Source organism: Lactuca virosa, chromosome 1 (assembly GCF_052849685.1).
Source record: "Lactuca virosa cultivar CGN04683 chromosome 1, Lactuca_virosa_CGN04683_v6, whole genome shotgun sequence".
In the NCBI taxonomy this organism is placed as follows: Eukaryota; Viridiplantae; Streptophyta; class Magnoliopsida; order Asterales; family Asteraceae; genus Lactuca; species Lactuca virosa.
The window spans coordinates 29,380,305-29,390,066 of record NC_136426.1 but is presented as its reverse complement, the minus strand read 5'-3'; the positions used below and the strand labels follow the sequence as shown (position 1 = coordinate 29,390,066).

The window sequence follows — 9,762 nt, the reverse complement described above, 5'->3', positions numbered from 1 at the left end:
TGTTAAGAACTCAATTTTCATCTTTATAGTTGATTTTGGTTATGGATTAATGGGTTAAGTTTTCAATTAACCCTTAAAAATTCAAAGCTGGGAAATTCAGTAAAATTTACATTTTGTCCCTGTTTTGAAAAAAATCTAGAAATATCATCAGGAGTGAGATTGGAGATCCGTAAACTCTCAAAATTTTCATTTTCAGTATAGTTTATCCCTGATGTTTCCCAGGATCTTATGTTGTCTTTAACCAAGGTGAAAATCGTCATTTTCACTGACTGGTCAGAAATTAGCTGCACGGATATGTAGTTTTGTAAAATTCATAGAAAAGTCTAGAAAAATCGTATGGACCTATGCGAGCACTTTCTAAAAATATAAAAGTCTAAACTAATGGAATATCAAACTAAATTGTAATTTCTAAAGGCTTTGGTGGTGATAAAGTGGTCTTGAACAAGCTGTTGTTTCAGATCAAAATCTGAGAATTTGGCCAAAAAACTTGTTTGCATGTTTGGGGTATAAAACTGATATTTTTGGTCTTGTAAACGTCTAGTAATATACCTTTTTGTGTTTTATTAGGGTAAAAGTTGATACATCAACTATTACAAGATTTGAAGTGTGGAAAGGGCGCTTGTTTGACAAAGGTGAGTCAATCTTGGTGGTTATTAAAGTACTTGTTAGGAATTCCACATCTTAGAGGGATTGGAATGAAACTAGGTTGTTTAGGTTGCATGTATCCTAGTTGTGAATGATATGTTTATCTGAATGATGTTTCCTTCATGCTATTCCCTCTGTTTCCATTTTGATGTGAGGGGTGTGATAGTCCCATGATAGAAAGAGGGAATTATGTTAGTTGTGTGTGGTATGCGCATGCTATGATTTTCTAGAAATACTTGTCTACAATGGTTAGGACAATACATGCTAGTGATATAATATGCCTTAATGATGAAGTGATGATGTGTGCATGATTATATAAATTTGTAAAATGCCTTAACTTGTTACGTCTTTTACCATGTTTACATATTGTGGAGTATGAAAGTAATATGCCAGTTAATATTAGTGGAAATTGAGCATGATTACTTAGGGAGGTTTGTAGTGTAATCCTTATGTGATGAATTAATAATATATTAATTAAAAAGGGGAATACACATAGTGGGGATTAAAGGATAGCAACCTAGACTTAGGTGTGTGTACCCTATCCGGATACTTGTGAGGGCCTTATAGGTTAAAATACACCTAAAGGGGAAAGAGCTTAAGCCAATAGTGATACCGAGTGGTTTTTCTAGACCACCATTCGAGACATGGTTCATGGACACTAAGTTTTTCGAGGACCGGAGTGATATTGGTGTAGTGATGGCGTTGGATCAAATATAATGTTTGAGTGGGAAGCTTCTAGTTGTTGGAAGCAATGATAAGTACCACTCTCGAACGACAACGCACAAACTTGTATGTGCAACGTTGGAGTAGCGAACGCAGCGAACCCGGAGCAATGTTACGAGTGAGAGTAGTGCCTTACTTAGTACATTGGGTCGAGCCGGTCACATTAGTAGTAAATGAGGTTTTTACCTCTTGGGTTAGTGATGGACCCAGTGGGGGAAAGGTTGGGCCGATCACTTAGTAGTGAAAGGGTTTATCTTCAGGTTAGTGATGGACCTACGTGTGGGATATCTACCTTACGGGTTAGTGATGGAACCATGTGTGGGGAGTCTACCTTGTGGGTTAGTGAGGGATCTAGAGCTAGGTTAGGAATAATTATAATTATCTAATATTAATAGATAAATAATAACAATAGACCCTAATAATACTCTAGTGATGAACATGTGATGTATATGATGTGTGTGTAACGTCCCGAAAACCACAAGGTAAAATTTTCATTTTTAATATAATCAAAAAACCAATTCTCTTTTACTCAAACATTTAAAAGTATATCATCAAAAAACAGTTATCAGATTACAATCCCAAAATCACTAAGTTGCGGAAAATCTGGGTGTATGCGTTGTGATCAAGTCGGGTCCTTCCCTTTTGAACCGGAAGTACCTAAAACCATAAACAACAAACTGTAAGCACAAAGTTTAGTGAGTTTCCCAAGATACCACATACCATACATATCATACATACAATAAAGAATGATATGTGCTAACCATAGTCTTGCCATTATACCACGAGTCGTGTCATGGTCTTTCCTTGCTAGGTCGGGGGCCAAAAACCTAGGTCTCACAGACAAGTGTCAGGAGCCACCTCCTGGTCTTCCATGAAAGCATCACAAATACAACTAGCATACAACCTACAGTTAACTATCTACTTAACTGCCAGGGTTCGAACCCGGGTCTTGTATACAGATTTGCCAGGAGCCACCTCTAGGTCTTTCAGACAAATGCTAAGGGTCACCCCTTGGTCTTCCAACAATACACAAGCCAATGGGCCGTCATTGGTGCCTTTGACCCATAATACAGTAAGGAGACTCCTCAAACCAAGATAACCGAACACTCGAACTGCTGCTACCGGGAACCTCGCACTAACATCAACAAATAACATTCTGTCAATAATTGATTCCCGACCAAATCAGGAATTCTAGTCCAAGGACCAAACCTTCAGGGTAAAAGTCCATTTTACCCCTTTCCTTAGTTTGCCAAAATCTAAAGACCAATCCACTAGCATCACAAGCCCAAAACCCTTAAATGGCACTATAAGGCCCAATATCCAAACTGGGCCCAAAACCCATCATGGGCCTAATCCGAGAAGGCCCAATATCCTAAAAGGCTAAAAATATTCAATGATCAACCCTGGTCAAACTTCTGGTCAATGGGCTAAGTTCAAAAAGTCAACACGTCAAAAAGGCCCTACCAGACTGAGTACGCCTCGCGTACTCAGTTGGTACGCTCAGCGTACTCGACTAGAATCGATATGCGCCACGTACTAGGAGATACACCCTGCGTACTCACCCTACTCACAACCAACTTAGAAAATGTCTTAATCCCTTAATCCAAAACGTCCAATGCTCAGATCTAGCTCCAAATCATGTCTTAATCCATAAAGTCATTAACTTTGAGCTTTTGCATGGCTCATTGGGTCCCAAATCCAAGTTCTTACTTTACAACTTCAACAAATAGGCTAATACACATGCATAGGTTGAGATCAACTATCAAGATTACATTTTTATGCATTTAGGACACCTAAAACGTCCAGATCTAGTGTCCAAACTCTTGAGGCAAGCTCAACCTCATAAAGACAAACCAAAGGGACCAAAATGTGCCATAAACCATGCCAAACAAGATCTATCCAAAGAGATGCCAATATGAGAGCTTTTTACCTTCAATAGGTTGCAAAAGATGAGTAACTTCTGGATCTCCAACCTCCACTCCAAGTGATGATCCTTCAACAACCATCAATCTCTTCAAAATGCTCAAGAACACTCTAAAATCACTCACAAGAGCTTAAGAACACCAAGATGGTGGCTAGGGGTCAAGATTAGGGTTTAGGAGGTATGGAGGCTGATAAGAGGCAAGGCTCAAAGAATAAATGAAGCTTAAATATGGGTAAAACCCACCCTAGAAATTAGGGTTTCTATCTGAAGGGAGTACGCCCCGCGTACCCCTTAGTACGTAGACGTACTCAAAAGGCCTCCGCGATCTGATCACCCACTATGCCCTGCGTACACAACGAGTATGCCTCGCATACTACAACACTCAAATTTCATTTGGCCATAACTCCTTCATTCTAAGTCCATTTTCGACGATCCTTATATCCACGGAAAGGTGACGAGAATCCCTACACTTCTATCAAGTCACCCTCCCCTTAAGACTTACCCAACAAAAACCCAAAATTCATAAAGGCTCGAACTGCCAAATTACGGCTATACCCTTGGGTTCCAAAACACAACTATCTCTCGGATCACCTAATCTATAATACCTATATCCAAAAGGGCTAATTCTCTTCCTCCTCAAGGCCCTAAGCCTTATGATATCCGATAATCGGGCCACGACCCTGAATAATGAAACGATTCGGAACTGAGTGTTATTGTGTGTGATTTATGTGTTGTGTGTGAAGTATTTGTGGTATGTGATACATGTGATGTATGTGATGATATGCTATGTGTGTTTTCCTAACATTATACTTATGGTTGGCTTACTTAACATTTGCTGACACTTGTTTCTTTGTTTGTGGTTGTTTTTCCTTGCATTGGTACATGTAGCATGATATGATGGCCTGGTGAGGATTTGGGGGCTTTTGGGTAGTTATATTCCAAGTATGTGTCTTAGTATTGATACCATTTGGACATGTCATTGAGATTTCATAACACTTGTTTTTGAGAACTTGTTTTGGATTGGTTTATGAACTTTAATTTTGATAAATGTTGTTTTGGTAATAAGACTTCCGCTAACGTATTCTGTTAAATAAATGTTTTAAAAATAAAAAAGTTTTGGGTGAAAAATCACGATGTTACATAAACTGAGGTTTAACCTCTTATTGGTTTAGGTAGTACGTGCAGTTGACTCCATGATACTTTGAGTGTTGTCTTTTCTGCTCTTTGATTCATGTGAGTTTTCTCATTGTGCTATGTAGGACACCAGGTGTCATGGTATGTTTGTTTGTCTTTGTGACTTGCATGAAAAACTATAGTTTGGTCATATCAGGAAAGACTACAGTTGAACTGTAGCAACGAAAGTGATTGGAAGACTATGGTTGGATCATAACATTCACTTGAAATGAGTCCATTATTTAGGGTCGGCCAATTATCTGTGGCGTATGTGGTATTTTGGAGAAGTCAATAAAATTTGTGTTTACAGTTTCAAACTTAAAATGTTTCAAGTTGTTCTGAAAGAATTTTTTATAAAAATATTTTCTAAAATAGTTTTCTTTAAAAGAAAATGACGAGTTTATACATATTTAACGAAAGCTCACTCATAGTAACTAACTTCGGGACTTTATGCAATATTTGAAACCCATGTAAACGAAACATATAATTTTTTTAAATTAGACTAAAAGCGTAGATGGGTCAAAATTTACTTAATTTCCTTTAGACAAAATTGCAAAAATGGTCCCTGTGGTTTGTCAATTTCTGTGGTAAGGTCCAAAAAAAAGTTTATTAGCAAAAAAGGTCCCTAATTGATGGTTTTGTTGTGGTTTTGGTCCCTACCTCGTTAACTTTAACAACATGGTTGTTAACTTTTGGTAAATGACGGATTTACCCCTGGGACTATTTCTATAGTTTTATCTTTTTACCAAACTACAAGGACCAATTATGCAATTTTTCTTTTTCATTTTATCGAATTATTAAATAATTGAATTATTTTTTTCCTTTTAACTTTTTTCTTATTGTATTATTTTTTATTGGATTATTATATATTAATGAGTAAATTACACGAATGGTCCCTAGGGTTTGGGGTAATTTGCGTGTTTGGTCCCTAACTTATTTTTTTAACTCGGAAGGTCCCTAATGTTTGTTTTTGTTACGCACTTGGTCCCTACTGTTTTTTTGTTATGCATTTGGTCCCTATCTTACCTAAAAAGACTATTATTTAAATAGAGAAAAATGGTGGGATAGATAAGGTAAGGTGAGGAGGGTGGGGTTGGGGGTATGTTTATTTAAATAAATTAAAAAATGAAGGGCAAAATAGTCTTTTTAGGTAAGACAAGGACCAAGCGCATAAAAAAAAACAAACAGTACGGACCTTCCGAGTTAAAAAAATAAGTTAGGGATCAAACGCGCAAATTACCCTAAACCATAGGGACCATTCGTGTAATTTACTCTATATTAATAAATACTATTTTTAATATATTATATTTATATATTAATAAATATTACTTTTTTATTATTAATTTTTTTTAATTTTTTTTTTAATTTCTTCTTTATTGCATTAATTCTTTTTTGTTGGATTAATATATATTAATAAATATTATTTTTAACATATAATATTTATCTATTAGTAAGTGTTACTTTATTGGATTATTAAATTCATTTAATTAATTTTTATAATTTTTTTATTTCGTTAATTCTTTTGATTGGATTATTATATATTAATAAATATTATTTTTAATATATTATATTTATATATTAATAAATATTACTTTTTTATTATTAATTTTTTTAATTAATTTTTTAATTTCTTTTTATTGCATTTTATTTTTTATTGGATTATTATATATTAACAAATATTATTTTTAGCATATAATATTTATCTATTAGTAAGTGTTAATTTATTGGATTATTAATTTTATTAATTAATTTTTTTAATTTTTTTTATTGCATTAGTTCTTTTTATTGGATTATTAGTTTAAATTTATTATTTTTATTTATAATAAATAATATTTTTTAATTGTTTTTATTTTTTTTATTTTTTTTTTAAATTTCTTTCTTTATTGTTTCAAATAAAAATACCAAAAAATCTCACCCACCCCACATTCTTTAATTTATTTTAAATATTTGGAAGATAACATATTTTGGACAACACCACCACCAGCACTCAGTCACAACAAACCACTATCGGGCTGTCTCCAACCCTATTACTATATATATAAATATATAAGTTCAGTAATTATTTACGAAGTGAGACCATCGTGTGTATTTTAGTTTTTGTGTATTCACATATATCTAAATTTGTTATATATTTCAATAAACTTATGATTTTAACGTATGATTTTGACATATATAATTTCCCTAAAAATATTTCTACATGAATTACCAAATCTGAGTATTCATTACTCGGAGGTCGGCCAAACGAGTACCGAATAACGAGTTCTACAACTTTTTCACCACCTGTAGTGGATATGGTGGTTTGAAAACCCTCGATCTAACAATATTGTCATCGATGGTGGTATCTGTAATGAATGGTCGGCTAGAGGAAGTATGTTTTCTGGGGTTTATTTCACATTGTATGGGTAGTCAACTGGTGTAGTTTTCGTTGAGAATGGCCGACTGTAGTCGATGATCGATGATTTCCAGCGAGATGATACGACGACGCAAGATGGTAAAATGCAACGAATGGAGGAGCTGACCCGGAGTGTTTGATGTTTTTATTTAAAACAATAAAGAAATAAATTAAAATAAAATAAAAACAATTAAATAAATATTATTTATTATAACTAAAAATAATAAATTTAAATTAATAATCCAATAAAAAGAACTAATGCAATAAAAAAAATTTTAAAAAATAATTAAATGAAATTAATAATCCAATAAATTAACACTTACTAATAGATAAATATTATATGCTAAAAATAATATCTGTTAATATATAATAATCCAATAAAAAATAATTAATACAGTAAAGAAGAAATTAAAAAAATCAATTAAAAAAATAATAATAAAAGTAATATTTATTAATATATAAATATAATATATTAAAAATAATAATTATTAATATATAATAATCCAATCAAAAGAACTAACGAAATAAAAAAATAAAAAAAAAATTAATTAAATGAATTTAATAATCCAAAAAAGTAACACTTACTAATAGATAAATATTATACGTTAAAAATAATATTTATTAATATATAATAATCTAACAAAAAATAATTAATGCAATAAAGAAGAAATTCAAAAAAAAAAATAATTAAAAAAATTAATAATAAAAAAAGTAATATTTATTAATATATAAATATAATATATTAAAAATAATATTTATTAATATATAATAAACCAATAAAAAATAATACAATAAGAAAAAAGTTAAAAAGAAAAAAGTAATTAAAATAATTAATATATAATAATTCAATAAAATGAAAAAGAAAAATTGCATAATTGGTCCTTGTAGTTTGGTAAAAAGATAAAACTGCAGAAATGGTCCCAAGGGTAAATCTGTCATTTGCCAAAAGTTAACAGCCATGTTGTTAAACTTAACGAGGTTGGGACGAAAACCGCAACAAAACCATCAAATAGGGACCTTTTTTGCTAATAATTTTTTTTTTGGACCTTACCCAAAGAAATTGACAAACCACATGGCCATTTTTGCAATTTTGTTTTCCTTTATCTTTTGCCTATAATTCATTCAATTAATGTTTAGTTTAAATAATTGTAAAAAAACTTAGTTTCATTTATCTTTTACCTATAATTCATTCGATTAATGTTCAGTTTTGAACAATAAACTATAGGAAGGTTAGAGTGGTTACACGTGTCTATCCTTAATTTAAGATACCAATGGACCCCTCCTCTGCCTCCTTCCCTAACCCAAGTAGGCAGGTCACGTTTCTTTTTCGTAAAATCCATTTTCTGACCGTAATACCCTTCTGTCTCCATCCTAAACTTCCAAAACCTCGACCCAATGATTCAAGGGCTTAAATGTAAAACAACTTCTAAAACTAACAGTGTGTGCAAAGATCCATCACTGTCACAGCCCTGTCTGTATATGTAACAATAGCAATGCCGCTCTCACAGCCTTTTATATATATGCAAAGCAGAGCCTAGAGAGAGATAGAGAGAGTCAAAAGGAGCGAGAGAGAAAGTACGTTAACGGCGGATTCTGAAATTTCCCGTTTTCTAATCTCTCTGTAACTCAAAGTAAGCTTAAGCTATGGCGATTGATTAGATATACATAATAAAGTATAGCATTTAGCTGTTTTTATGTATTCTATGTTCCTTTTGTGCCAATTATTGTTACTCGTTTAACTTTCCATCGGATTTGATATTTCGTCATCATTTAATCGTTTATGTGTATGGTAGAGGGTCACTGGATGCAGCGGTTCATCGATCTGTTCCCTACTCCTTACCAATGAACCCACGAAATAATAAGAAGGAAAAAAATGGAAGGTAGGAGTTTTAGAGAGAGAGAGAGAGAGAGGGAGGGAGAGGAGAGAGAAGGAAAAGGAATCGGTCGATAAACCTCTGCATCCAGCGCTCACCACCACTCCCTGTTCCCGTTTCTGTTTACTGTATGTGTGTGTTACTGTGTGTGGATATTCGACTATTTGTTTCTTTCATTTATGGAGTATTTGCAGTAAGATTTTCTGTTTCGGAAGTTTTCTCTCTCCACACTAATGATTTCCACAGAAAGCTATGATGGATGTTATCGATGCAGGTAGTGATTCAGCTCCTTGCTTTTCTTAATTAATCATATAATTAATCGTTCTTGAAATCAAATATCGAATCATTATTTTATTTACGGATTCTTCTGGCTTTCTTTTGTCGATTTAACGAATTTAATAACAATCTTTTGTTTGCGATGTCTTATAATAATGGGAGTTTGAGTTAGTTCTCAACAGCAACTCATTCTGATATGATTCTGGATGACTGGATCTGAATATTTTACTAATTCTTTTTAAATGAATGTTAATTAATATTATTTTTTCAATTTATTTATGCTATGATTCAGCGTATTTTTTTGGTCTCATTTGATAGTACAAAAATGTATCATGACAGTCTCGAAGTTCTAAATTAAGTCTATGCAAGATTTCGATTCATTATTGCTTTTGTATCCATTCCGGTCTAAATTAAAAAATCTACTACGGTTTTGTCTTTTATTAATCCAGTATTTTGTATGATATTTCACAGTAAACAATTTTTTATGTTTCATTAAGAGAATCGTAACATGACCGAATTGTATTTTAGAATAAATGTAGTTGATTTAATTATTAGTTTTTACCGAAATGATAGTTGAGATGGAAATAAAGGTATTTCGGATTTTGGAGACCATATAACGTTAATTTTCTTTTTATTTGAAACCCCTGTAAATGTTTAAATTTACCGGCTTTCCCCCGAACGCAATTGTGTTTTGCTTTTTATATCTTAGTCAATTTCGTTTTTAAATTTTTTGTATTTTGGTTATGTTATTTTGC

The 9,762-nt window shown here is 32.5% G+C and overlaps 1 long non-coding RNA gene across 1 annotated transcript; it reads left to right on the top strand.

The window, feature by feature from the left end:
* The first annotated feature begins 8,247 nt into the window (after positions 1-8,247).
* LOC145161411 (uncharacterized) lies at positions 8,248-9,085 on the top strand. The gene is made up of 2 exons (XR_013738494.1): positions 8,248-8,488; positions 8,651-9,085. It is a non-coding gene; the product is annotated as an uncharacterized LOC145161411 (long non-coding RNA).
* The last annotated feature ends 677 nt before the right edge of the window (positions 9,086-9,762 follow it).